Genomic DNA, 13,557 nt, shown 5'->3' on the forward strand with positions numbered 1-13,557 from the left:
TAGGCCCATAAGGCTTCAGGGAGCCTTTCTGCCCAATCTCTTCTATGAAGATGAACAGTCTTTGTGATGATGCTTTCAAGAACTTTATTTGTAGATTCTACTTGACCATTCGCTTGCGGATGGTATGGAGTAGATGTTCTATGCTTAATCTTATATTCCTCCATCAGCTTTTCCACCATCCTTGATGTAAACTGGCTTCCCTGATCTGTTACAATTTCTCTTGGGACACCAAAACGAGTGAAAATATCCTTGAAAAGAAATTGAACAACTGAATTTTTAGTAGCAGAAGTTAATGCTATAGCTTCTACCCACTTGGTAACATAATCAGTACAAACCAGTATATATCTATTTTGCTTGGATGGCGGATTAATTGGTCCAACAAAATCTAGAGCCCATTTCTCGAAAGGTTCGATACATACCTGTGGCTGTAGTGGCATTTCATTTGAAAGAGTTGGTCTCCCAGTTCTCTGACAACTGTCACACCTTTTAACATATTGCTTGGCATCCTTAAAGAGAGAAGGCCAATAATATCCTGATGAAAGGATTTTATAGGCAGTCCTCTTATCAGAAAAATGTCTGCCACAAGGTTCGTCATGACATGCTTTAAGGATGTCAGGCATCTCATCCTCTCGTACACATCTTCTGATCATCAAATCTGGCCCTGTTCTGAACAATTCATTAGAAATCCAAGAATAAAGTGAACTATCCTGAATGATTTTCCTTTTCTCATTAGGAAATAAATGTAAAGGTAATTTTCCAGTAACTAAATAATTAGCAATATCAGCATACCAAGGAGTCTTGGTAGTTACTGCAAACAAATACTCATCTGGAAATTTGTCCTCTACCGGAGAGTTCTCATTAGTGTTTTGGATTCTGGACAAGAAGTCAGCTACTGTGTTCTGCTTACCTGGTCGATCTAACACAGTTATGTTGAATTCTTGTAAAAGCAAAAGCCATCTTGTAACTCTACCATTAGTGACTGGTTTGTTCATGAGGTATCTAATGGCAGAGTGATCAGTGTGGACAAAGGTTTCATAGCCGGTTATATAGTGTCTAAACTTGTTTATAGCATGAACAACGGCTAGAAACTCCTTTTCAGTAACAGTATAATTTAACTCAGTAGGAGTCAAATTCTTACTCGTGTAATAAATGGCATAAGGGATCAAATCTTTTTGTCCCAAAACAGCTCCTAAAGCTGTATCTGAAGCATCAGTAGAAATGTGGAAAGGGAGTTTCCAATTTGGACCCCTTAAAATGGGTGCTTCAGATATTCTAGACTTTAAAGCTTCAAAGGCAGATTGACATTCAGGATCCCACTTAAATTCACAATCTTTGGTAAGTAATTTGAAAAGAGGGGATGCTATCTTTGTGAAGTTTTCAATAAATCTTCTGTAATAACCAGTAAACCCAAGAAAACTTCTAACATCTCTTTGGCAATTTGGAACAGGTAACTTAGAGATGACTTCTACTTTAGATCTATCAACTTTGATTCCATCTCCTGAAATATGATGTCCTAAAACAATCCCTTCAGTAAACATCATAAAACACTTTTCATGACTTAAAGAAAGATTTGTTTCCTTACATCTTACCAGTACTTTTTCCAAATTTGCCAAAGCTTCTTCAAATGTATTACCATAGACTGTGAAATCGTCCATGTATACCTCTACACAATCATGAATCAGATCTGAGAAAATTCCTAGTACAGCCCTTTGAAATGTGGCTGGTGCATTGCATAAACCAAAAGGGAGTACTCGATAGGCAAAAGTCCCCCAAGGACAAGTAAAGGTGGTTTTGTCTTGATCTTCAGGTGCTACCTGAATCTGATTGTAACCACTAAAACCATCCAAGAATGAGAAATACTTTTTACCTGCTAAAGTGTCTAATACCTGATCAATAAAAGGTAGGGGAAAATGATCATTTAAGGTTGCCTTGTTCAATTCTCGATAGTCAATGCAAACTCTCCATTTACCATTCTTTTTGGGCACTATAACCAAGGGACAAACCCATTGGCTATCTGAAATGGGGTAAATGAAGTTTACCTTGAGCAATTTCTGAAGTTCTTCTTTCACAATTTCCCTAAGATTTGGATTCATCCGTCTTTGTGGCTGCCTAATAGGTCTGCTGTTTTCTTCAATGTAAATATGATGAATACAAGTCTTAGGGTCGATTCCTTTCATGTCGGTATATTCCCATGCAAAGGCAGTGGAATGTTTTTGCAACAGTTTAGTTAATTCTTCCTGTTGTAGTCTTTCCAAGTTTTTGTTAATGTTTAATGTTTTTCCTGGAAAGATTTCAACTGTAGAACTACCAAACTCTTCCATTGAGAAGAGAGACATTTGTCTAGAGGAGAGATATTCAATATCTGCATCTAACTGGAATTGTGAAGAGTCATATTCTAAAGGTGCCTCAAAATTTTCTAATGTATTTAGAATTTGACTGTCCTCACTGATTTCAGAGATGGTTAGAACAGGTTGAAGGGTTTCCTCATCATTAATCCACTCATCTTCTCCTATTTCTGTTATTGCCTTTGCGGGAGGATACAAGTTGAATTTCTTGGTAGAATTACCATCTGATATATACATGTCTCCCGACCTACAACTTATGAAAGCATCAGCTGTGGCCAGCCAAGGTCTTCCTAGAATAAGAGGATGTCCTCCTAGATTGTTCTTGGGAGTTAAAATCATAAAATCAACTGGATACTCCCAAGAGTCTAGTGAGACTGGAATGTCTTCCAATACACCATCAGGTTTAATGATTGATCTGTCTGCAAGTTGCAGCAAAGTAGGTGTAAAGAGAAGATTAGGAAGTTTTAACTGATCCATGGTCTGTCTACTCATAATGTTGATAGCGGCTCCTAAGTCAATCAAAGTATTTGGGATTTCAACCCCATTAATATGAGTTTTAACAATAGGGCTACCGGGATCTACATATTTTTGCATGGTAATTTTACCCATCATAATGTCTGCAATTTTTCCAACTAGATGTATCCTTTTTGTGTCTCTGGTTCTTTTTATTGTTTTTTTCAAACTCATCTCCTTTATTGTCTTTGCTAGAATGGGAATCTCCTTAATGGCTGTTAACAAGGGGATCTTGATACAGACATTTTTCAATTCATCTAGAAAGCTATAGTCAGGCAACCAAATCTGCTTCTCTACTCCTTTATCAATTTGCAATCTTTCAGGAAAAGGAGGAATAGCTGAAGATGTAGGTTGCTCTACTAAGGGAGTTGATTCTTTTTCTTTTTCTTTAATGCTTGGGTTTTGAAGGGATACTTCAGAACCTTTATTGGCTTTGAGAGATTCTTCCTCAGAAATGCTTGGTTGTTGAGTACTTGTAGAAGGTTGGTCTAAGATTCTACCTGATCTGAGTTGGACCTCATTGAGAGGGACAACCATATAGGTAGGGAATGGTTGACCTTCCATAAGTGGTTGACCTTCCATCACATAAGCATTTTGAGGATTCCTATTATTGGGGTTTGGTTGAGGTTGAGAGGGAAGTTGATTTGGCCTCTGCTGAGATTGTAACAAGAGTTGAGAATTTTGATTTTGTGGAGGAGGTTGTTGTTGAGGGAATGGTAATGACAATTGTTGACCTTGATTTGGAAGTTGGGGAGCTTGCTGGTTCTGAAAGGATTGAGGATATTGATAGAATTGGGCAAATCTCCCATAAGGATTTTGCATTTGCATGCTTTGCAACCATGCTTGGAAAGGGTTTTGTGGTTGTGACCAAGGTTGTTGCCAAGGATTCCAATTTGGTGGGGGCTGGAAATTCATAGAGTTGTTAAACCCTTGATTTTGCTGCCCCTGCCAAGGTTTCCTTGCAACAAAACAAAGAGATTCAAGAGTACTTGGATCTTCTTGAAAGACTGCTTTGAGGCCAGGGATTGAAGGACATTCCTTGGTCTCATGAGTTTCTGAGCAAATTACACAGGTTTCCACAACTTGTGCTTCCAAGGGACATTCCCTTAAAGCATGCTTCTTTCTACACTTCGGGCAAAAAATGGTCATAGCCTCGGCTTCTGCCTTTTGTTTATTCTGAATCTTAAGGGTATCAATTTGTTCACTAAGACTCCCTAAGATGTCAGTTTTAAATTCATCTAGCATATTACCGATTTCAGCCCTACTCACTGATCCTGTTGCAGATTTATTTGCCCTAAGGAGAGAAGGATCTCTAGGCCCTTTTTGAGTTTTTGATTTGCCTCTTGAGAGATGGGTACATAGTTCTGCTATATCACTGAGAGGAAGTTGAGAAATATCCCCTTTCCCCATCATGTTTAAGATATCTATCCACTCATCCCTAATGGCTTTTAATAAGAGGGCTTTTAAGGTCTCTTCATCCAAGGTGCTCATTTTTGCTCTTTTTAAATTATATTGAAATCTCTCAAGTAAATCTTCTAAGCTCTCATCTTCTTTTTGCATCATTTTAAAAACCTCATCCTTATGATTAGTAGGCATACAATAGTCCAAATACCTATCCAAAAAGGTTTGTTTCATTTCATCCCAGGTCCTAATGGACTGAGTAAGTAACCCCATGAACCATTTCAAAGCTTGATCCTTTAACGTTGATGGGAACAGTTTGAGTTTCTGAGTATCATCCAGATAGTCATAAGTTCGACACACAACTTCAAATTCAAACAAGAATGTTTCAGGGTCCTCAGTTCTTAATCCATGAAAATTTGGGAGAACAGATGGTGATATGTTTTTCATAGTGGCTCGGGAGTCCTCATCAACAATGGGAAACCCAAATGTGTTATCCCCATCTCTATTTCCTCCAATGGGACCTCTACCTCCTCCATTGTTATTGTTATTTCCTCCTCCTCCTCTACCTCTACCTCCTCCTTCTTCTTCGGCCATGATGATTCTCCTAGGGATTTCAAAATCTTCTGGTTCTTCTACAAGGGGTGAATGAGAAGAGATTTCTCCTTCCTCTTCAGGTGAGTCTATTTCCTCAATTACAATTGGTTGTCTGGTAGGAGAAAGAGAAGAGTCTCTTCCTAGTTCAAACTCAATAGAAGGTATAGGAGAGTCAACTCTTGGTTCTTGAATTTCAGGACTAGGAGTTTCGGTTGAAGATAAGGGAGGTATCTCTTGTCTATCTCTTGAAGCAGATGGACTTGTAAAAATTGAACTTCGAGCTCTAGCTAAAAACCTTCCCCTAGAATCTCTAGCTCTATGCATGTCATTTTTATTTTATCCTCAAGTTAAGTTAAATAGTTCTTTTTCTGATCTTCCAGTTCACTCTAGGTGCAAGAAGAGAGCATACTTAAGAAACTATTAGATTAATAACTTTCTCCTTTCTGATCCTCCAGATCACTTCAAAGTGCAAGAGGAGAGCATACTTAGATAGGTTATTAACTTCTTTTCTTGAAGTTGTTGTTTTTTTTTTATATTTTTTTCTTCTAAGAATATGGCTACTTAATTTCACTTCCCCGGCAACGGCGCCAAAATGTTTAGTCAATTTAGTGTTATCTAAATTGCTAGTATTTATTGTCAACCCGGGGCTCGTAAGCTGATGAAGTGAAGGTGTACTATATGTACTTAAGTATCCTCTTAGAGTTTTTCATATCGTTGGGGGTGTTGTTGCAGTTTAATTATGTTCCTAAATGGAATGAGAATTTATAAACAAGTGAGTGATGGTGTGTGTGTAGAGTGAATTCTAAATGAGTGGAGGTGTGTGTTGAGTGATTTCTAACTATTTGCTTGAAAGGAAATGCTTGGAATGAATAAATGAAATTGAAATGACTTGAAATAAACTTGAAAGCAAATGACCACTACCAATGGCACTAGACACCGTTCAAGTTGCTGCTAATAAAAGGAAAAAGAGTCACTTTTAAAACCCAAGAATGAAGATTATCTCTCTCTAACTCAATGCCTCAAAGCACATGTACTGTGTAAAGCACGGAAAGAAAGTAGCTTAAGTGGAATTATAAAAGTGAGAAAAATATGCTTGAAAGACTAATGATAATAATTTGCTATTTCTAATACTCTACTTCAGCCATATGTACTATGGGAAGCATGATTAGAAAGTAGTGAGGAAATAGTCTAGGAAACACTTTAAAATCAAAACTTTTACTTTAAAGACTAGTGGTAATGATTTACTCTTTCTAACTCAATACTTCAAAGCACATGTACTGTGTAAAGTAAGGAAAGAAAGTAGCTTAAGAACAGTCCAAAAAGCACCCAAACAAGCTGCAAGTTAGTGATATTTTGATCTTAAAAGATAGTAGTTTATGATGAAGATCATTCATGTATGTTAACAGCTCTTTGAGAAATAAGATTAAAAACTAACTATAAAGACAAAGGCAGCACTTGAATTGTCAACTTCAAATACCATTAGCTGTAAAGAAAACACAACACATATAAAAATAAATCCCGGGCTAAAAGAAACCTGCAAAGAAATAACACTGATCAGCTGAAAATAAAGGAAAACAAGTAAATAAAACTATACATGCTTAAGGAAACAAATGAGAAAATAATGAAATGCTGCACATGAAATACTTTACAAAGGCTGAGATGAGCAGGGGCCCTCTGTTCATTCAGCCACAAGAGAACTCAAAGATCTGGAAACTTCAAAACAGTGCTATATTGATTTCTCCATTTGCAAAAAGTTTACAAAACAGAGTGCTGGAATAGCACTAGAAAACAGAGTTCACAAAACGCTTCTAAATTCAACACGAGTGCAGCAAAATACAACTAATCAAAAGTCCTTTGAGCGTACGCAGACGCATCAATTTATAGGAATTTCTAAGCTATCCTTTGCGTACAGCTAGTTAACAGAAAAACGATAACAGTCATGCGTATTAAATGGCTCTTTGACACATCACGGTTGCATAAACGAGTTTGGTGGTTCCTGTCATCATGGATAATAAATCCCTGTTGGATTGCGTCCCCTGCCGTCTTTAGAACCTGGACAAATCACCATTGGAGATGACGTGACCAAATAGCTTTCAAACACCGTTAAACCACTTTGAGTTGACCGTGGTTAAACCAGCTTTGACCATGGATGAAAGTGACGTGGATGGTTGGAACAATAGGATAGGAACCTCGACCACACTGATACCTGAGTGCCCATGTGGCCCGTCTAGCAAACTGACACGTGGATCATAGTGTTTAACAAAAAGGCTGCAGGATCTTCAGATAGCTGCGGGATCATCAGATAGTTGCGGGATTCCTGCAAGTAAGTCAAAAACTAAACAAATAGTCATCCATTAGCAAAACTTGCTTGATCATGCTTATTGACACTAAATGTAATGATATGAGAGGTTTTATGGTGAAAATGAGGCAAAAGTGAAGGAAAGATAAGGAAAAGTGGAGGAAAATGGTAGACAAATAGGTGTAAAATAGAGGTTCTACAGCAGGTGCAGTTGGTAGCCTAGTGTATGAAATGGTCTGTACTATAACATACATTGCACATGTAGTGGGAGTATTGAGCAGGTTTATGTCAAAACCATGGAAGGAGCATTCAACGGCAGTGAAGCGGGTTTTCAGGTATTTGCGTGGTACTAGTGATTATGGTCTATGCTACCAAGGAAGACTAGGATTGGACAAAGTGTTGGATATCATGGATTTTTTGATGGAGATTGGGCTGGAGATCTGGATCAGAGAAGATCTACAAGTGGGTATGTGTTTAACCTATTTGGAGGTGCAGTTAATTGGATGAGTAAGAAACAATCTGTAGTGGCACTATCAACTACAAAGGCAGAATACATGGCAGCCACTCATGCAAGCAAGGAAGCAGTTTGGTTGCATAGATTGTGTTCAAGTATGGGGTTAGTACAGGAAGCTATAAGGATAGAATATGACAGCCAAAGTGCAATTTTCTTGGCAAAGAACCCTGCATGTCATTCAAAGACAAAGAACATTGATGTTCAATATCACTTTGTGAGGGATATGATAGAAGAGAAAAAGGTGTTGCTGGTAAAGGTCGACACTTTGAAGAATACTGTAGATGCATTGACAAAATCTATGAGCTCTGAGAAGTTCTCTTGGTGTAGAGAGACAATGGGCATTTTAGGGCTGGGAAAATGATTAAGCTCTCTTGTGGCCCCCTGTGGAAAGAAAACAAAAAGTGGGAGAATGTTGGGTTGTGTTATATTCTTTCCACGTAGTTAACAGGGGGTTTGAAGGGCACCCGTAACCCCACTTTATGGGGTGGGCAGGACCCACCTATGGTTTTGTGTATGATTTTCACACATGTTTTTTGGACGCGATGGTTTTTCAGTCCATGGTATTGGACACGATGGTTTTTGGTCCATGGTATTGGATGCTTTGGCATGTATAAAAATTTATTGTAACATTGAAAGGAAATATTGAAAAATCAAGCTGGTAGTCCCGGTTTTGGGATCTAGGGGAAAATCTCTGTGTATATGTGTTTTATGTGTTATGCTCTCGCATTTTTTATTCTCTGTGTTTTAGAATTTGTATGTAGGTAATTTCTGTACGGGGTTAAAACCTACAAATTTTTCCTTTCTTCTTTAGGTAGCAGTCTGAGTTATTCAACATATCTGTTTTCAGATTTATGAGTGAAAATGTCCCAGTTAAACATTTTCTTCTTCCATTGATTGTCAGGATCATATGGGTTGATCCATTTATAGATTTTCAGAAAGGCAGAAATTTCATGATAGCGTCTGAAGGAATTTCCACATGCCTTGGAATTTTATTTTTGGGATTTTTTCTATACGATGGAATTTCTGATCCATCCGTAAATCCTAAACCCTCATGGTTGTTTTTCTTTGTTGATTGAATAATTATTTCTTCATGAATGTTGAAGAAATTTGTCCTGGTATATTCTTCTTCAGATTTACTTTTATCTGGTATTAATGTAATTATATTTATCCTCCTCCTGTCTTCTTCAACATTGCCATGTCGATTTAGTGGTTGCGAAGAGAATTGGCAGAAGGTTTTAGAACAATGAGGATGGTCACAGACAACAGCTAGGGAGTTACTGGAGGAAGCAATTTCACTCAGGACTAGTTTTTTTACAGTGTTTAGAAATGTAGGATCAACTGAGAATGTGGGAGTTGTATTTATAGATGTAGAAATATTAACAGAAGGTCCACCATGGTCGGTACATGACTTTGGAAAGATGGTATGGACATTACCATCTCTGGTAGTAAAGATTATGGAGGAATTTACTAGAGATGGTAAAATTGGTTTTCTGATTGATTCCCATTTAGTAACCCATTCTGAAGGGGGTTTTAATTCAAATCGAGGAATCATCTGGGGTGTAATAAGATTCATGCCATAGTCATGGGTGATCAAAGTGGTGAATTCAAATTGTGATGAGATGGATTTAACCATAGAAGGAGTAGTGTTTTTATAGAACTTGACTACTGAGGACCACCATATGGCGATATTCTTACTATCATCATCAAAATCATCATAACCATGTGTTTGCAAGCCTAAAATCAAAGCATTTATAGCATTTGGATCTGTTAAAGCTATGGAGAAATCAGGAAAGCATGACCATGAAGTTGGACCATAGGCAAGGGTTCCTTGACATCCACCAATTAAAGCCTTAGGAAAAGTTCTCCACCTTTGATCAAAAACACAAGAGAAAAAGGCAACATCTTAACCTTTTCGGTGCAGAGGCTGAATACCTATTTGGACATGGCCGAAATGGGCAAAATTATAGCCTGCTTTTCTGGCAGCGTCAAACTTAGATTGATTTATAATATTCAGAGAATGAAGGATATTATTATTAGAGGTTGTTTGCGGGACTTCCTCTTTGACCTTATATCTCCAGAACTAGATGGAGTCTAGTAATCCTAAATTCTTGTAAACATTTTTTGGGTCTATTTTTGGAAGAGTCCAGGAATCAGATGCAACAAGCTCTGAGAATAAATTAATAGACTTATCAAGAACTATAGATTCTGTAACATTTGAGTTTCTTTTCCCAATATTTTCTTCTTCTTGTTCTTTTAGAATTTCCTCAAATGACTTATCACCGAATTCATGACGAGAACTAGATTCAGATAAAGAATTCACAATGTTTTGAAGATTTCTGTCTTTTACTCTGAAGTTGCATAAGTCCACAACAGAATCTCTTCGATAAAGAATGAGGATGGGGAGCTTCATATCTCCCATGAAGCCATAGAAGCTGTGTTAGTTCAACACTTATAAGGCATAACTCAGGAGAACAATTCAGACAGAGAACATTTCATCCAGGAGGTAACCAGTAATATACCGAAGCTAGTGTCCAGAGAGGATAAATTCAACCTTAACAGACCAATAACGGAAGAGGAGGTCAGTGAAGTCCTCAAAGATATGTAGAATGGCAAAGCACCAGGCCCCGATGGTTTCAATGTGGATTTTTTTTTAAAGCTTGCTGAAATATTGTTAAACAAGATATTTTGAATGTAGTGGAGGATTCCAGGTTGAACAGAACTATTCTGAAAGCGCTCAATACCTCCTTCATCTGCCTAATCCCTAAATAGGACAACGCTCAAACACCTGATAAGTATATACCCATAGCTTTATGCAATGTGGTCTACAAGATAATATCCAAAGTAGTGGCTAACAGACTCAAACCTCTTCTTCCTGCTCTGGTTTCAGGGGAACAATCCGATTATGTGGAAGGCAAACAAATTCTTGATAACATCATTCAAGATCAAGAGGTGGTTCACTCATTAACTAGAAAGAAGTAGTCAGGCATGATTATGCAATTGGATATAGCCAAAGCTTATGATAAGGTGAACTGGACCTATATCAAGAAAATTCTTATTGCTTTTGGATTTGATCATAACTGGGTCAGATGGGTAATGGCACTAGTGACTTCCTCCATCTTTTCAATTTTAGTGAATGGTTCTCCCTATGAGAATTTTAGTCCTTAAGAGGCCTCAGACAGGGAGATCCGCTCTCTCCCTTTCTTTTCATTCTCATGATGGAAGGACTGGATCGATCTATCAAGCATGCTAAAGTAACGGGAAAGATTAAGGGCTTGCAACTAACTGAGAATGGTCAGGCCCTAACTCATCAACAATTTGTAGATGATACCATGTTACAAGGAATTCCCACAGTCAAAGAAGCTTCAGCCTACAGACAAATCCTGAATCTCTTTTCCTTGGCTTCAGGTATGGAAGTTAATCTCTCCAAATCAAAAATATTTTTCTTCAATACCAATATTGTTAATCAGAAAAACATCTCCAGAATTCTAGGCTTTCAAAGGGATTTCCTTCCCTCAAATTATTTGGGAGTTCCTCTAACTACTAAACCGATGCTCAAGAGTATTTGGGAACCACTGATCATTAAGTTGTAGGATAAAGTTAAAAAATGGATCATCAGATCTTTAAATCTTGCTGGCAGGTTGGTACTTACAAAAGAAGTTCTGCAAGCAATCCCTATTTTTATGTTATCAGCCCTCCCAGCTCCAAAAGGAGTCTTACAGCAATTTAGAAATATTCAAAGAATCTTTCCTTGGGGTAAGGAGGAGACAAGGAAAAAATGGGCCTTAGTGTCTTGGGAAAAAATCTCTAGACCCAAGAACCATGGAGGGCTAGGCTTGGATGATCAGGAAATTCTTAGCAACATTTTAGGGGCCAAACTTTGGTGGCATTGGGTTCAGAATCCAAAGGCTCAATGGGAAAATATCTGGAAAGAAAAATATGCAAGCTCCTGGCAAACTAATGATCTAATAAGAATGTCAGGAAATATAAAGGGCTCATAAATTTGGAGCAAATCCAGGGAGAACAGAAGCCTACTATAAGAAAATAGTTTCTGGGAAATCAGAGAAGGAGATCTAGCTCTATTCTGGGAAGATAAGTGGTAGCAAGAACCAATTATGTTAAAAGATGACTTTTTAGGCCTTAAACATGAGATAGATACCCAAGGATTAAATAAGGTAAAGGAATTCTAGGATCATACTCATCAATCAGGGAAGTGGAGAATCTGGAGAAACATTGATTGCAGACATGACAACCCCTTGAAAACAAAATCAGAGGCACTCATGAAAATGGTGGAACAAAGGAATATCTTAGTGACAGGGGGGCAAGACCAACTAAGATGGGGCAATAATAAAGAAGGCACCTTTAATATTAAGGAAGCAAAAGGTATTCTCCTTGAGTTGGATTCTCATGTTCCAAACAAATTCTGGCAAAACCTATGGAGGCACCAAGGGTGGATGATAATCAAACTCTTCATGTGATTGGTACATCACAATAAAATCTTGACTTGGGATAATATCAGGAAGAGGGGCGTGCTAGGGCCTTCAATATGCCAGCTCTGTGAAGCTCAAGAGGAAACAATGGAACATATACTCAATAGATGCATTTTCACCTCCTGGTTATGGGACATATTTTCCACAATCTTTCAACAAACCGACAGGGACAGAGGGAGTATCATTAATACCCTCAATAATTGGAGAAGAAATTTTTCAGATTATGAATCTCTTAGCTTAGCTTGGGTCCTAACACCAAGCTTCATCATATGGAATGTTTGGAAAGAGAGGAACAAAAGAATATTCAAGGATGAAAATAATCCCCTGCACCGACTGTTTGAGCTGATCTTGAAACAACTTAAGGAGACAGTGGGAACCACTGTTTGTAACTACCCTAAAAATCCTCCCTCAGAGATGGATTCTAAAATTCTCAGGCAGATGGGTATGCAGGGGCTCACTCCTCAAGGCCTAGATAGAAAAGTTCTCTTAATGGACACAGAGAAGGATTTCTGGCATCCTCCCCCAGAAGGTTATTTGAAATACAACATTGATGGGGCTTCAAAAGGAAACCCGGGAACTGCTGGGTATGGAGGAGTCTTAAGGGATGAAGAAGGAGGCATTATCTTCATCTTCCATTGCCACTTAGGAAAAGCCACCAATAACATGGCTAAACTAATAGCTTTGGAACAATGCTTAGAGTTTTTGAGTCAGGACAACTTCTTGAATGTGATAATAGAAGCGGACTCTGAGTTAATCATTAACTCGGTGAAAAGAATTATTAGTGGAACAGTGCCGTAGAAAGTCTCCAAACATTGGAAACTGATCCAGGTTTTCCAAAGAATTCAGGGTCATCTCCAAGGCCTTCGCACTGTAAGTTTCAACCATATTCGTAGAAAGGCCAATAAATTGGCGAATCTTCTTGCCAACCAAGGTGTTAGCTGTACAGAAGATAAGGTCTCGATGGAGTGGCAAGAGTTTTGTCAGAGCAAACTGAGAGCTCTTTGTTGTGAGCAAGTGGAAGAGGATAGGAAAGTGTTCAGATACAAAGCCATGGAGGCAAGCTCGCAATGATTTGACCTCTGTATGAGTCAACAGTATCTAGCAAATTGTTCGTTGGTGGGGGGCAGACCACTGTTGGCCTCTGAAAACCTCGGGGTTAGAAAAATGGATATCTCAGTTCATCAAGTAGTTGATCAGTGGGTTGACTCTCATCATTACTTAGTTCCAGGTTTAGGCAAAGAAAAAATAATGCAAGGGATGAATCCAGCCTTTTATGGCAGCGGGACTATATAGAATTTTGGGTTCTGGGAAGTTAAACCGCTACCATGGTGGTTTTCAGTTGATCGCATCGCTCTCAAGCGGAAAATGGTATTAGCGATTTTGTAGCACTTCCATTCAGCTTCC

The sequence above is a fragment of the Pinus tabuliformis genome, chromosome 8 (genome assembly GCF_031772625.1).
Source record: "Pinus tabuliformis cultivar Carrire ecotype Pingquan chromosome 8, CPIR1, whole genome shotgun sequence".
Taxonomy (NCBI): Eukaryota; Viridiplantae; Streptophyta; class Pinopsida; order Pinales; family Pinaceae; genus Pinus; species Pinus tabuliformis.